The sequence below is a fragment of the Cheilinus undulatus genome, linkage group 24, assembly GCF_018320785.1.
Source record: "Cheilinus undulatus linkage group 24, ASM1832078v1, whole genome shotgun sequence".
Classification (NCBI taxonomy): Eukaryota; Metazoa; Chordata; class Actinopteri; order Labriformes; family Labridae; genus Cheilinus; species Cheilinus undulatus.
Genome location: NC_054888.1, coordinates 25,607,868 through 25,625,166, shown reverse-complemented (window position 1 = coordinate 25,625,166; position 17,299 = coordinate 25,607,868). Strand labels below are relative to the sequence as shown.

General features: G+C 41.2%; 1 protein-coding gene across 1 annotated transcript in view; it reads left to right on the top strand.

Moving 5' to 3' along the window:
• Positions 1 to 17,071, top strand: part of LOC121506022 — a 261,221-nt gene extending 244,150 nt beyond the window's left edge. The window contains exon 2 of the mRNA XM_041781503.1: positions 17,018 to 17,071. The gene's annotated coding sequence lies outside the window, so the exon portion shown is untranslated. The remainder of the gene's footprint in view (positions 1 to 17,017) is intronic.
• Positions 17,072 to 17,299: the final 228 nt, after the last annotated feature.

Sequence of the window (17,299 nt, the reverse complement as noted above, 5' to 3'; positions counted from 1 at the left end):
CTACCCAGCTCAGATCCAGCTCAGAAACAGACCTGGAGAAGACAGGCTCTGCTGTATACTACTGCTGCCATTGAGAGAGGTATTTGGCGCCTTCAAAACCACGTACAGAAAAAGAAATCTCTGTCTATCCTTCCCCTGGTTTAATCCTAACCATGGTTTCCAGCTACTCCACCATAAGCGTACGACATTGGTGCACCAGTGCCCCACTGAAAACAACAGGTGCCCTTTTTATTATCCCCCCTCCTGCTCCTCACACCCCACCACCGTCCATGTGAATATTATGACTCATCTTTTAATGCACTGAAGATAAAAGAAACTGCAGCGTGTCTTTTCTGCAACAGCAGCACAACCAGCAATGGCAGCTGGCCAGGTTAAAGTAATATTTCCTGCTGTTCCAAAACTGGTTTTATTGTAGCGCAGCTCCCATCCTCTGACAGGCAGATACTTCAGATAATAACGGAATTAAGTTCAGCTACAGTGAGCAGTGATAATAACCTGTCATATACATTCTAGCTCTTTATAAATGCGGGGCATCTAGGTCAGAACAACAGTACCGGGCCTTTAAATTCCAACACTTGTGTGTGGCGATGTGTGCCGTGATAGCGCTGCTCTGTTAACACCACTTTGTTGGAAAACAATGATAACATATGTTCTCTCTTGCATTGTGTTTTCTTCACACTTGGTTTAGTCTCAGTATGCAAAGATGTACAACACAACGTATAACACTTTCTGTAAAAAGCCCTGCCACATATTAATATGTGCTATCTACAACTATATTTCCATTGACTGCTTTCTTCTGAATACATATCAGCTCTGTCCTTCCATGAATGCATAATTTACTTCTCAGTTTTCTGCTGCTTTTTTTGCTTTTTGCTCTGCATGTAAACTGAAGCGTTGACCTCCAGGAAGGAGGTGAAATGATCATAAATAATGGAGGCTATGGCACAAATGATTCTGTTACGGATCCTGTTTGCTTGTGGGGATAAATTGACATTTAAGGCCCTCCACATTTATTTTAAATCCTTAAGCAAAAACATGCTTCCCTTACACAATGCCCTAAAGTCACAGGAGCCTCAGATATGGCCTCACATCCAACACTGGCAACACTCCATGTGCCGATAACTCGGCCACTCTCCTCAGCCGTAGTCTCTGACTCTGTCCTCCGTGATTTTCCGATATTTTATATCTACCCTCTACTTTTACAAGATTTCCAGGGCAAGCTGTGAAAAAGCATCCCCACAGCATGATGCTGCCACCACCATGCTTCACAGTGGGGATGGTGTGTTTGTGGTAAGACTGACCATAAGAGGGGATAAAGGGAAAACCTTTCAGGAGCCCAGCAGGAGCCAGCATCCTTTCAGGAGACCACAATCCTGGTCTAATGTAAAGTTAAACTAGGATAACCTTATTTTGTTATTTTATTTTTTACCTGGATAATAATCACTCTTTTTAAAGCAACAAAAACATTGACAATGTGGATTGGCACATGTCAGGAATATAAGATTTCATAGCCTTGACCTGATGTCCAGGTCAGAGACCACAGGTGAAAATTAGCTAACAGCTAACTCTGGCTTCACAGGTTTTTTTTTTTTTTTTTTCTTTTTTGGCCTAAACTAATAAATAAATAATGCACAATAGTGGCGGGATTTTAGAGAATAAAGTAGAAGGAACTTAAAAGGCTTCTAGGTAAGAAATAAAATAAATATATATACATATAATAAAATAAAGAATTGCAAAAAGAGGCAGGTAAACAATTGGAGTTAGGATTGATGGAAGTGGCAAAAAAATAGCAGAAAAGAAGCAAAAAAAATGGTTCAAAGAGCAGAAAAATGGGAAAGAAGCAACACAAATGGTGAAAGAGTGGTAGAAACAGGTTAAAATAGTGTAAAATGGTGAAAAGCAGTTAAAAAGTGGCATATTTGCAAAACAAGAGTTGTGAAAAGCAGCTATAGAGTGGCAAAAATGGTATACACATAGCAAAAATGGGCTAAGAATGAGTGTAAAATGGTGAAAAGTAGTTACAAAAGGTAGCAAAAATGGGATGAAAATGGAAAAAGTAGGGGACAATTGGTGGGACGTGGTTAAAAAATAGAGGGAATTGGATAAAAATGCAAAAAAAAAAAGCATTGATATAAAAGTTGCAAAAGCAGGTTAAAACATTAACATGGGTCAAGAAATGCAAAAAGAGGCAATAACAGAGGAACAATTGGAGTTAGGGTTGATGGAAGTGGCAAAAAATAGCAGAAAAGAGTGGGTAAAAGTGGCAAAAAAGGGTTAAAAGAGTGGAAAAATGGGAGAGAAACAACAAAAATGGTGTTAGAGTGGTAGAAACAGGTTAAAATGGGAGTAAAATGGGGAAAAGTGGTTAAAAAGTGGTATATATGTATATATATATATCTATATATATACATATATACATAAATAGTTGCAAAACAAGAGTTGTAAAAAGCAGTTGTAGAGTGGTAAAAATGGTATACACATAGCAAAAATGGGTTAAGAATGAGTGTAAAATGGTAAAAAGTAGTTAAAAAAGTAGCAAAAATGGGATTAAAATGGAAAAAGTAGGGGGAAATTGGTGGAAAGTGGTTAAAAAATAAAAGGAATTGGATAAAAACTCAAAAAATTGGGAGAAAAATGGTAAAAGCAATTAAATAAAATTTGCAAAAGCAGGTTTAAAGATTAAAATGACTCAAGAAATGCAAAAAGAGACAATAACAGGTGAACAATTGGAGTTAGGGTTGATGGAAAAATGGTCAAATGGTCAAAAAAGCACAGAAAAGAGTGAGGAAAAGTGGCAAAAAATGGTTCAAATAGTGGGAAAATGGGATTCAGGCAGCAAAAATGGTGTTAGAGTGGTAGAAACAGGTTAAAATGGGTATAAAATGGTGAAAAGCGGTTAAAAAGTAGCATATTTGCAAAACAAGAGTTGTGAAAAGCAGTTGCAGGATGGCAAAAATGGTATACACAGAAAAAATGGGTTAAGAATGAGTGTTAAGTGGTGAAAAGTAGTTAAAAAGTGGAAAAAATTGGTTTAAAATGAAAAAAATAGGGGGAAATTGGTGGACAGTGTTTAAAAATAGAAGGAATTGGATAAAAACTCAAAAAAAAAAAATGGGGAGGAGAACGGTGAAAGCAATTAAATAACAGTTGCAAAAGTGGGTTAAAACATTAACATGAGTCAAGAAATGCAAAAAGAGGCAAAATATTGAAAAAATGTTTTGAAAATGGTCAAAAATGAGTGAAACATGCAACACTGGGTCAAGAAGGGTGAAAGAGGGCCAAACTTAGATGGGGAAATGGTGGAAAGCAGTTAAAAAGTGGTGATGTTAAGAACAGCAAAATGCTGAAGAATATAGTAGGAGGAACTGAAAAGGGCTTTACGTATACCTACATATATATATATATATATATATATACAAAAAAATCAAGAATGGAAAAAACAGGTTTTAAATGGGTGTAAAATGATGGAAACGTGGCTACAAAGTGTTAAAAGTAGAGAAAAAATCAGAAAAATTGGGCAGCAATCACAACTTGGATGGGCCTGGCCAACCATAACCCTGACCCTGGCCTAAAAGCTCCATTCTGGTCTCATCAGACCAAAGAACTTTCTTCCTCTTGACCATGGAGTCTCCTCCATGCCTTCTGGTGAACTCTAGTCCAGATTGAATCTGAGTTTTCTCCAACAGTGTCTTCCTCTTTGCCACTCTCCCATAAAGCTCTGATTGCTGAAGAACCCGGCCAACAGTTGTTGTCTGCAGAGTCTCTCCTTCAGAGTAGTCACGGGAGTCTTGGTGGCCTCTCTCACTAGTCCCCTTCTTGCACGCCCACTCAGTTTGTCTCCACCCCCTGACTTCTACTTTTCAATAACATTTTCTCTAAGATGCTAGGAGTGTTCTTTTGTCACCATGGTGTAACGGTAGCAAGGAATACTGATTGACCAGTACTACTAGCTCCCACATATTTTAAATAAAATCAAAAGTAGTGTGTAGTAGTTGGTGAGGCTAAGAAACAATAGCATTAAATACAACTGCTGTCAAATCAGCCTGGGAATAAAACTCATCTGAGGATTGCTTTTCCCTCCTTTTTCAAATATAATCCAGCATTAACCAAACATGCGGGTGGGAAAAAGACATTTTTGAGCAATCATGCTCCGGCTCCCAGAGCAGGAATTCATGGTCCAAAGTCAGAAGGTCACGGAGGCCTCGATGTCAGAACTCCTGAGTCGTTTCATCCATCTGAAAAGAGCGAGGCCGTTGGCGAATCAGATTTAAATAAATTAGAATCCCCGCTACATTGTCTGTCCTTTCAGGTGAGCAGAATAAGGTTAAATATCCAGCAGCACAGGCTCGGAGGGAACATCACTCAACGCAGGTGACATATCTATCCCGGTGTAATGTGGTTTTGGGTTGAGAATTGGTGGAGGGGAGTAATAACATCATACGTCATCGTATAGGGCAGTCGCGGCGCTGTACGGTGGAGAAAATCCTATGAGATGGCCTTTAGAAAAACATGTCATGTTTGGCTCTAGCTCTGCTTTTAAGTGTTAGGGCTTGGGTTTTAATTTTCCAGCAATGAAGCGGCCTGAGAGTAACGCCTTCCAGATCTGGTGCGGGGGAGGAAAAGGAGCTAAATTAAGTTAAAAGGTGAGTAAAAACTCGGAGCAATAATTAGGCAGCAGAAAACAACAAAGTAAAGGAACTTATTGTTTAATTTAGAGAGAAGAGAGTCCAAGATTTAAGGCAAGTGCTTAAGAATTCCAATTAGTCCACTAGCTATCTCATTAAATTAGCAGCTAATTAGCAGCACATCGAGCTCTCTCTGACATGTACAGCCTTGTTACTTTCTCCCCAACTCCTCTGATAAAATATAAAGGTTAAACTTATGTTCTAAGCATTATGGGACTCCCCCCCCCTCTGTCTTCACTCCCCTGCCTCCTGCAGACAGCTTTACCCCAGGGCTGGCTAATGAACGGCCTAGCCGATGAACCAAAACGGCTAAATGACTTGTTGTTCCAGCGCCGCGCATCAAAGCCAGGTGCATTTATGGCACTGCAGACGGGGGGTCCGGCTGCTTGTTAGTGTCAGCGTGTCAGCTCAGCTGTAGGGAAAGAGGAAAAGAGAAATATATCAAGGATCAAAGTAATAAAAAGCTAACCGGAACCGAGGTCATGGGAGAGGAATGATAGGGATGGTGGCGTGGCCCCGTGGGCGGCCATGCTCAGGTTTGAAGACTGAAGGTATTTTTATGGCTGTTTCATTGATGGTGAAGTAAATGTCAGGTTGTGGCATAGAGATGCTGTTAACTCTGAGCTAAAGCTAACGATGAGGAGTAAAAGCAAAGCAGAGGGAAGAAAGGAGGCTGGAGAATTGTACACAGGAACTATATCTGCAGTGATCTAAAGCAGCGTGACTCAACCAAAGAGCCAAACTGTTAGAAAAATATGTTCGCAAGAGCCACAAAGTAAGTGGTGAGAATTTGGGAATTAAATTAAGTAAAAGGTGGCAAAAATGGTTAAAAATCTGCAAACACTGGGAGAAAAATGACATAAATGGGTGGGAAGTGACCAAATAATGAGATAAAAATGACATAAATGGGTGGGAAGTGACCAAATAATGAGATAAAAATGACAAATGTGTGGGAAGTGACCAAATAATGAGATAAAAATGACAAAAATGGGTGGGAAGTGACCAAATAATGACATAAAAATGACATAAATGGGTGGGAGGTGACCAAACAATGAGATAAAAATGACATAAATGGGTGGGAAGTGACCAAATAATGAGATAAAAATGACAAATGTGTGGGAAGTGACCAAATAATGAGATAAAAATGGCATAAATGGGTGGGAGGTGACCAAACAATGAGATAAAAATGGCATAAATGGGTGGGAAGTGACCAAATAATGAAATAAAAATGGCATAAATGGGTGGGAAGTGACCAAATAATGAAATAAAAATGGCATAAATGGGTGGGAAGTGACCAAATAATGAGATAAAAATGACATAAATGGGTGGGAAGTGACCAAACAATGAGATAAAAATGGCATAAATGGGTGGGAAGTGACCAAATAATGAGATAAAAATGGCAAATGTGTGGGAAGTGACCAATTAATGAGATAAAAATGGCATAAATGGGTGGGAGGTGACCAAATAATGAGATAAAAATGGCAAATGTGTGGGAAGTGACCAATTAATGAGATAAAAATGGCATAAATGGGTGGGAGGTGACCAAATAATGAGATAAAAATGACAAATGTGTGGGAAGTGACCAAATAATGTGTGTTAAATGGCAAAAATTTGGTAAAATCGGTGTAAAGTGGCATCAGTGTAATTTAAGAAATATTTTTAGTTTTTAAGGCATCTGGAGACCCCTCTCAGTGTCTCACAACCCCAGAGGGGTCCCGACCCCAAAGTTGAGAACCACTGCTGTGTAGTCCAGGTCCTGGTCCTAATCTACTGACTCTAGTCTCAGTCCAGTCCTTGTCGAGCCTCCCTAAAGTCCCTGAGTCTGCTTTGTTGACCTCTGCAGGCTGAGATCATCCCTGTTGGCTGTCCTCCTTTTCTTACCACACTGTCTTATTCCAGTTAACTCTCCACGCTTTGATTCAGCCTCTGAGAACAGCCTGGCCTTTCAGCACTGATCTTCTGTGGCTTACCCTCCTTGTGAGGGAGAAAACTCTCCCCTAGAAGCACCTTTAGTTCGTTATTTTCCAGTTCTGCAGTTCTTTATAACATCCTGGCGATGCATTATCAAATATCAGAAGCAAACATTGGAGGTCTACCGCAACAACAACCGGATTTTCAGAGTTCAGTGCTGACTTTTTCCAAAGGCACTTTCCTCATTCTTTGTTTTGTGCTTTATTTCCAGTGATACCGGTCTGATTGCTTCATGCAGGTTCTTACATGTGGATGTCTCCCTAAACACGCTACCGGGAAGCCAATTAAGCTAACGCCTGGGTGGTTGAAGTCGCTGGAAAAACAGTGGGTAACACGAGTCTGAGAGTGGTGAAATCAACAGAGGCCTCATCAGGCCGAGCGCATCGCCAGCTGCTACAATCAATTCTTCCTAGTTAACACCCATGGCTGTGCGTAATGAAATAATTATAAATAGAAGGGGGAGAGTATCTTGTTGATTTGCAGAATTTCAATCTCATTTTCAAAAGGGGATTAGCTCTGTCAGTCGCAAACCAAGGCCTGCAGTAGCTCAATTACACAAAAGTAGTGAAAAAAGGAGGTTTTAATTAATTCCAAAGATTAGTTATGATCTGTGAGATTGCATTTGTTAATGGAGTCATGGCAGTGTGAGGCAGGCAGCCGCTCCGCTGAAGGTCCCCGTCTTTGTGCGGCGCACAATCGCTTGATACAATCGCCTCTGAATGGAATGCAGAAAATATTGTCATCCATACTAAGTGGGGAAATTGAGTCGATAAAAATGCCTGATTCCGTTCATTGGATCTGTGAATTAATCCTAGGTTGATGACACAGAAAGCTTATCAGTATAATGTGAATGATGCCACAATTGCAGGGAAACTCGGATGCACTCTGATACCCCACAACTTAGAGCATCGACGGGCTGGAAGGTCGTCCTAAACATTTCCACAGCTGCAGTTAAGACGGCGACAATAGAAGCAGTGAGGAGAGAAAGTGAAATGGAAGCAGCTTAAAGAGGCTGCTGTGTGACAGCAGTGTGGAGTTAGACATGAGTTGCACTTACTGCCATGTTGTTTGGATATACTTTCAGTGTTGTGTTCTTCTTAAACTTGCCATTCAATAAAAAAAAGCTTTCTTTGTTGTGTTAACAAAGCCATTATTCTGCAAGCAGCCATTCAAAATTTATAGCACCAAAAAGCCTCTATAAAAGAGCTGGAGTTGCATTATTTATGGGTCTGGAAGCATTTTTTTAATCACAAACATTAGATCACTGCTTTCTGCATCCTGCAAAAAACAAGTAGTAGATGAAAAACTCCTAACTGGCTTTTAGAGTGAACTAGAGGAACTTCCAGGCAGGTACGTGCCTTCATGACCTAGCCAGCAATTGTTTGTGTTCTGTTGTACATCTCAGTTTAGTCCAGAGAAATAACACTACCACAGTCATGTGTTCATCTAGTCCTCTCTAAGGGATGAAGAAGGTATGTCCCTAAGAGGCTACAGTATGGATGAAGTCATTCAAACCTCACTACATCAAAGTTTGCACTGACACTGGAACACAAAAACCAAAACACTTCACCCTAACGTCTGATTCTAGGCTTGTTCTGTGAACACCTTTGACTGTCAGGTCATGTTTGTATTTAAGCAAGGTCTGCAGAAAATTTCTTAAAAAGTTGCTGAGATAAAAATAGAAGCATGTGGTTAAACTGGGCCCTAGTGACCTCAGATCTGAACCCAGGAACTCTGAAGTCTGATCAGTTCATCCTGACTCAGAGGGGACGTTTGGGGAATGTTTGGAGAAAATCCCCCACAAATCCATCCATCCATCCATCCAAACATCCAACCATCCATCCATCCATCCATCCAAACATCCATCCATCCATCCATCCATCCAAACATCCATCCATCCATCCATCCAAACATCCAACCATCCATCCATCCAAACATCCAACCATCCATCCATCCATCCATCCATCCAAACATCCATCCATCCATCCATCCAAACATCCAACCATCCATCCATCCATCCAAACATCCATCCATCCATCCATCCAAACATCCATCCATCCATCCATCCATCCATCCAAACATCCATCCATCCATCCATCCATCCATCCAAACATCCATCCATCCATCCATCCAAACATCCATCCATCCATCCATCCATCCAAACATCCATCCATCCAAACATCCATCCATCCATCCATCCATCCATCCAAACATCCATCCATCCATCCATCCATCCATCCATCCATCCATCCATCCATCCATCCATCCAAACATCCATCCATCCATCCATCCATCCAAACATCCAAACATCCATCCATCCATGCATCCATCCATGCATCCATCCATCATACCATCCAAACATCCATCCATCCAAACATCCATCCATCCATCATACCATCCATGCATCCATTCATCCATGCATTCCTCCATGCATCCATCCAAACATCCATCCATCCATCCATCCAAACATCCATCCATCATACCATCTTTCCATCCAAACATCCATCCATCCATGCATCATCCATCCATCCATCATACCATCCAAACATCCATCCATCCATCCATCCACCCATCCATCCATCCAAACATCCATCCATCCATCCATCCATCCATCCAAACATCCATCCATCTATCCATCCAAACATCCATCCATCCAAACATCCATCCATCCATCCATCCATCCAAACATCTATCCATCCATGCATCCATCCATCCATCCATCCATCCAAACATCTATCCATCCATCCATCCATCCATCCAAACATCTATCCATCCATGCATCCATGCATCCATCATACCATCCATGCATCCATTCATCCATGCATTCATCCATCCATCCATTAATCCATCCATGTATCATCCATCCATGCATCCATCCATCCATTCATCCATCCATCCATCCATCCAAACATCCATCCATCCATCCATCCAAACATCCATCCATCCATCCATCCATCCATCCATCCATCCATCTAAACATCCATCCATCCATCCATCCATCCATCATACCATCCAAACATCCATCCATCCATCCATCATCCATCCATCCATCCAAACATCCATCCATCCATCCATCCATTCATCCTTCCATCCAAACATCCATCCATCTATCCATCCAAACATCCATCCATCCGTCCATCCAAACATCCATCCATCATACCATCTTTCCATCCATCCCTGCATCATCCATCCATCCATCCATGCATCCATCCATCCATCCATCATACCATCTATCCATCCATTCATCCATGCATTCATCCATCCATCCATTAATCCATCCATGCATCCATCCATCCATTCATCCATCCATCCATCAAAACATCCAAAAATCCATCCATCCATCCATGCATGCATCCATCCATCCATCCATTCATGTATCATCCATCCATCCATCCATGCATCCATCCTTCCATGCATCCATCCATCTATCCATTGTACCATCCATTCATCCATCCATGCATCCATCCTTCCATGCATCCATCCATTTATCCATTGTACCATCAATGCATTTTATCCTTTTCATCCATCCATCCTTCCATCCATCCATCCATGCATGCATGCATCATCCATCCCTCCATTTTTCTATCCATGTATCCATCCATCCAACCATGCATCCATCTAGCTTGGTGGTAGCCAGCTGAGTAACATCCTCCTTCCCAGTGACGCTTTTCAACTTCCTCTCAGGGATCCCTAGTTGTTTCCAAACCAACTGGCTCCTCTTAGTTTCCTCCAGATATCTGAAGTCCTCCCTCAATCTCCACACCTGGGCGTATCCACTCTCCAGAGAAAAGGTTTGAAGAAAAATGAACAAAGTCCAAAGCTTTCAGCAAGTCAGGGTGAAACATCTACACCTTGACAACCTTAGTAACTGCTGCAGTAGATAGAGGTGGGTCTTCCGCTGGATCATCAGGGTCTGCCTCCTGCTTGGAGGCCATGTTGGCTGGATTAAGGAGTTCCTTCCAATGAGTCATCGGACAGGTTCCCAGATGCAGCTTTCACAAACATGTGGTGATTACCTCTTATATAAGAGCTGATGTACTAATTGGTCCACCATTGTATACTTGACTCAGATTGCTTCACACTAATGAGCTATCCACAGAAAGCAATCCATGCATGAAATCCACGGTTAATTTTTGAGCATCTATATTTACAGTTCACTCTGGTAGCATTTTTTCTGCTAGCTTTTTAATGAGCTGCAGCCAAAGGCTCTATGAGGGATTGTTCCCACCATGTTGAAAATGGAAGTTAAAGTGGCAGTGCTAAAACTCTGCACATGGGGGTTGCTCCAAAAGTAAGGGGACCACCATGAGGACCAGGTTTAAACATTTCTATTGGGTACATGAGAAAGGGTTTGGTTTAAAGTTTTGCAAATTAAAGCAAATGACAAATGAAGGTTGAATTGTACAATAGGGGGAGGATAAATCTGCAGCTAAGTACTAAATGTTTCCTTGTTATTTATTGCTACTGTATGTTTAATGAAAATCACCTCACAGAAACATCAGTTATTTTTTCCCCTTTCCTTTGTGTCGACCTCCCTGTGAAGATCTAAACCTCCCCACCACCCCCGTCTGCCTCACAGCGCCATTGTGGCTTCTCCTGAATTCATTAATTCAGCTCTTTCCCACTCCTGAACCTGAGCAAAGCCTTTGTTGTACCGCGCATCCACCGCTTTGTTGGGGGGTAGATGTCCGGTGACTACTGCAATGAAAGGCGTTTGATTTTTACATCAGCTTTTATGTAAAATGGCAGGGTAGTACAAGCCGTGTCTGTGTGTCAGACAAACATTGGACGGGGAAAAAAAATCACGTCAGAGGACGAATCCTCCGGAGTTCGCCGCTTTGAAAGGTGTTTTTATCACCTCATTGTGACATATGAGGAATTATTCATGACAACTGCAGCTAGTGGGCTTATTCTGAAAGGCTGAACAGTTGTCAGGCTGCAACATTTGATTCATAATTTTACAAAAAAACAATTGGTATTCCTTTATAGTTCCGTTTCACGAATCTAGAACTGTTCGGATGATGAATGTTGTCTTGGAAATACAAACAAATGAACGTTAATGAATGCAAAACCCCTTATTACAATTCAAAAGGTGCACTTTTACTTTGGGACCCAAACGCTCGCACACTCACAGTATGACAAATCACACGTCTCAGGGATGTGGGACAGGGATGTGAGAGCGAACAGATGAATCTTGGAGCGTGTGTGTCCCTGCGTGCCTCCCTCACAGGGAGCTTCAGAGTGCTTTATCTGTCATCATAAGGACAGAAACAAAGGCTGCAAACAGCAGCCACAGTCAGAGCGTTCAAACAGACACGAGCACAAGCTGTGTGTTCGGGGGTTTGGGGATGCTGCGACCCTTATATTGTTTTAGAGCTTTTCTGCTAGTCAGCTGATGTGGAAATGTCAGAGGGAATAGTCGGCCGTGCCATTCATGTGTGGATTTAAGGATCACAGTATGAACTTTGTGAAAATGGCTTTGCCATGCAGACACGCCGGTGGTCCCTCATGTGCCTGGAGCCAGATAATATTCTAGCCACACTTCACATGTTTCAGTGAGTTTTTAATAGGACTCTCTGGAGACTGAGTCCACCTGCATGCTAATGCATGCTAATGCATTCAGCTTGTGTACGTTTGCATTACAAAAACTGGTGTTAAATGGTTGTAGTGTAACCCTGTAAAGACCCAAACAAGAACCATGCTAAAGAGGATGCAGGATATTTGCAGATGTTTGAAACTCATTTTAGACCAGGGCCATTAAGAAAATTCGCACAAGGGCCAGATTTAGTCCCGACAGAAACTCTGGAGGCCGGACTTTCAAATACACAAAAATTCAGTCAATATTTTGGGTTTGATCTGGCTGGACCCCTTAAAATCCCAGAGAATGGGCCCTCCACACTTGTGATTAAGTGCTAGTATTAACTAATTTTTGACACTTTTAACCCTTTTTTGCCTCTTTGACCAAAATTTTTGCACTATTTTTGTCATTTTTTTGATACTCTTTGCCCCTTTTTCCTCTTTTGCCACATTTGAACCTCTTTTCCTCACGTTTTCTGCCAATTTCAACATTTTTTGCAACTTTTCTTCTATTTACGCTACTTCTTAACCCCTTTTCATTACTTTTCTTCAACATTTTTTGCAACTTTAAAACCATTTTTTTGCCACTTTTCACCCATTTTGATACTTTTTACCTTTTTAACCCATTTTAATCACTTTTCCTGCATGTTTTACCCCATTTTTGACAGTCTTTTATCAATTTTCGATACTTTTCTTCTATTTTTCCCACTTCTTAACCCCTTTTCATTAATTTTCTTAAACATTTCTTGCCACTTTTCACATATTTTGATACTTTTTGTCTCTTAAACCCATTTTTTGCAAAATTTTAACTCATTTAAAACACTTTCCTGCATGTTTTACCCCCTTTGTGCCACTCTTTTGGCACTTTTTAACCCATTTTAACATATTTTTCTTCAACATTTTTTTGCAACTTAAAACCATTTTTGCCACTTTTAACCCCTTTTTATCACATTTTTTTTCAACATTTTTGGCAACTTTAAAACCATTTTTTTTTTGCAGCTTTTAACCCACTTTGATACTTTTTGCCTCTTTAACCCTTTTTTTTACATTTTAAACCCTTTTGAAGCCTTTTTCTTGCATGCTTTTTCCCTTTGTACTACTTTTTTTATCCATTTTTGCCACTTATCGCCCCCCACACACACTTTTTCACCCCTTTTCATTCCTGTTTTTTGCACTATTTTTTGTCGTTTTTTTTATACTCTTTGCCCCTTTTTTCTTTTACCAATTTTTGCAACATTTGAACCTCTTTTCCTCACTTTTTTGCCAATTTTTGTCCCTTTGTGCCACTTATCACCTATTTTGCTACTCTCTTACCCATTTTCTCCACTTTATCTGGTCATTTTTGCAACACCTCTGCTAACCTTAATCCCTTTTAAAATATCTAATTATTTCAGTAAATTTCAGTAAAAACAGATCAAATGTTTATCATTCTAAAGTTATTTCAATATTAATTGTTTGTGGAAGGGATTTAACAGCTGCAGACACTTAAAGCCAAGGGATACTCTTAAAACCACAACATCTTCTTTTCCTCCTTTTCTGAATCTAATGATCTTCTGGGGGCCGGCCAGGAAGCTTTGGAGGACCTGATATGGCCCCCAGGCCGCCAGTTGATGATCAGTGTTTTAGACATATCAATTTAAAGGCTGAGCCCGAAGATCAAGGAAGGTGACAGTCTCGTTAGTTTTTCCAAGCCTTCCAACCCGGCTGCTGAGAAGCATACCCACAGCATGATGCTGCCACCACCGTGCTCCACAGTGGGGATGGTGTGTTTGTAGTGATGTCAGTTTTTCGCATCGTGTCTGATGGTCTTAAAGCTCCATTCTGGTCTCATCAGACCAAAGAACTTTCTTCCTCTAGCGACCGATCAACTTCAGCGCCGACAGGGCGGAACACACGTGCCATATTCCTTCATTTCTTCATGATGGATTAAACCGCACTCAGGGGATGTGAAGGGCTTTGGCTTAACCCCTCATTTCTACTTTTCATTAACCTTTTCTTTGAGTTGCTTGGACTGTTCTTATGTCTTCATGGTGTAATGGTAGCCATGAATACTGGTTAATCAGTCCATACTGGTTATGGACCTTCCAGACACAGGTATCTTTATGCTACAATTGCTGAGACACATGGAGGCATCCCTTCTTAAAAGAATAGTTTGCACCAGCCTGAGACTATTTCAGGGCTGTTTGCTTCCCTTTTCTCTAGAGGCTTACGTTGGCGGTCTGTTCTCGCTGCTGGAAAATGTGTGATGGGGCCGTTAAAGGCCTTTAAACCTGCCCAAACTCATGTGGTTTGGCTGTAGCAGGAAAAACGATTTAGAATTTAGAATATATGTACTCGTCACTGAACTACCATTGCTGTGCTGTGTGTTCAAGAATGACAGCTGGCGCCGTGCCTGTTTTGTTCGTTTGCTTTATCGACTCCTGTTTGTCACACAAACAAAACACCAACAAGCCAAATAGAGGCTTTCACTGTTGACCTGCAACCTTGCTGAGTGTTCGGTCACTCTGCTGTCACCATGATGAGGGCAAAGCTCGGCAAAACTTTAAAAGGAACCTGCATTTAAAACGTGGATTAAAACCAGTGTCTCCTATATGTACACATGAAAGGTATCCCTGGGGGATGTTAAGAGCCTTGGGAATGTTTCTGCATTCATCCTAAGACTTATACTTATCCATCACCTTTTCTTCGAGTTGCTTGGAATGTTTTTTTTGTCTTCATGGTGTAATGGTAGCAAGGATTAACCAGTGACTGGGCCATCCAGACAGTATTCCAAAGAAAGGACAAAACATTTCTAATCCTTTTCTCATTCCTGTTTCATTTATTTGTTCATTTTATATCCTGATTCCTTGCCTGGAAGCCCAGCTTTTTGTTTCTAAAGGAAATAATTCAGAGAATCTGTCCGGCTCGTTCCATGCATCGTGCTCCGTAGAACTGTCCTCTTAATCTTGCATTGCAGCTCCCTTTTTTTTGCACAATCCCTCTGGACATGAAGGATATTACTTCCAGTAAACGAACACAGACCCAAACAGAAAACAAGCCATTCCGCACTAAAGGATCATCTTAATCCATAACAATACAATAAGTGACTTATCAGCAACCCAAGCACATATTTGAACAACAACAGGCCACCGCCGCGGCTGACCCTGACGTGATGAAGCAACCTGCTCAGCGGTGCAGCAACATTTTAACAAACAATCAAAGGCTAAAGGCACAATTGACCCCAGATGGCACGGCCCAGGACACATGCTGCATCATAAAACACTTTGAACAGTGGGGATAATCAGGCCTGGAGCTGTGGGCAGGGTAAATACTGGCTCCTTCTGCAAAAGGCCATGTGCTAGATCTGTTAGCGTTAGTCTTTTGATACTTTTACTGCCTACAGGCTGCTTAAATGCTCCTAAAAGTCCTTTATGCTACCACTGTTTGCTTGATGCTGTGGTGTCTGCAGACCAATTAGTGGGCTTTTAATCTTACTACTATAATCAGAGAGCTGTTTGCTGTCCATCCGTCTGTTCATCCATCCATCCAACCGTCTGAAGGCCCTTTTATACTTCCATTACGTACTAAAATGTATACGTCCTTTTCAAATGATGTTACCGTCACTGCTCACATACTTCCATGCGTCCTTTACGTTGGCATGGATGTTAACCAGGGGGGGCAGCCCAGAGTCAAAGTTCACGACAACAACAAACTCAAAAACAAACATGGCGACTGTGGAGGAGGTTTGATAACGTACCTCTTGCATACAAGTCAAAAACAGAGGCAGCGTTTCTAACCAACTCACACAACTTTTCCTCAAAAGTTCCGCCATTGTTATTTCTTCTTTGCGTCTCACTAGAGCTACACATCGGGTAGTGACAGCAACACTGCCCCCAGGGTTTCTGGTGGTACTGCTCTGTTTGGCCAGTATCCATAAGCTTTATGGAAACGTGCAGAAATACGGACGAAATGAACGCGGAGCACGGACAGAAGGCTCTGTCTGTACCCGGATCCGTATTTAACGTTAAGCATAAATAAGCCTCAACAGTCCTTCCGTCTGTCCATCTGTCCGTCCGACCATCTGTCTGTCTGTCTCGATTTGCAAACCTCCCTGTTGCTCCGGTTGTCATTCAGACCTCTTAAGGACTTCTTGGGAAAACTGGTTCGAAACTGGAACCATGACAAAATCACAAACATGTATAGATTTTCTATGAAATCCACAGTGCTGTTTTGTTGCTTCAGTTAACTACAAGTACCCTCAGGCTTTAGCTGCTTTTCTCTTAGCCTCCCTTTCCTCTTCTGATAGATGTATAAAAGGTTCAAGACTGCTGACCACACATGAATTTTATGTTGTCGTTTTTGCCGTCTTCATAGATTTCCAGTCCAGACAGTGACTGTTGACAGAAACCTTTAAACTTCAGTTAAATAAAGTTGTAAATTCAATTCAGCCAGAGTAGAAATCAAATCAGATCTCTTTTTGTCACAGCGTCTTCTCTCTGTCATATTCTTTTACTGTGCCAGTGTTTGATGGAGGGATCTAAAGAGACTTGCAAAGTATCAAAATTAAGATTTAAACACATACAAGCTTAGTGTGACTTTGTACTCTACTCAGAACTTACTGTAACCTTCAAATTAACATTACTTTACCTTAGTGTAACTTGGCAAAACATCATTTTAAAAAGAAACACCTCAAAACATCAAATTAATATGAACTCTTTTTAAGGTGGAAGTATTGACAGCACTGTTGAACTGACTAAAAACTCTTTTATTAACAGCATTTCTACTGCTGTTTCTGTGTTCCACAGATGGGTGAGGAGTTCCTCTGTGCCACGACCAAGGATTTTTGGTAACCTTCACAGCAGCCACAGAGGAGCGCTCTCAAAGGAAGGAGCCATCGGACAGGAAATAGCCTTCAGGATATGCTGGCTAACAGGTCAGATACACAAATTAATCTCTAAATTTATTTAGGAATTAATATTTACAAAGACAGAACTACTATACATTTATCTTAATTTGCATTTCAACAGGACTTTAACCACATTTTTCTTTCTCCTTTTTCTGACTTCCAGACCCTGCATTGAAGAAGA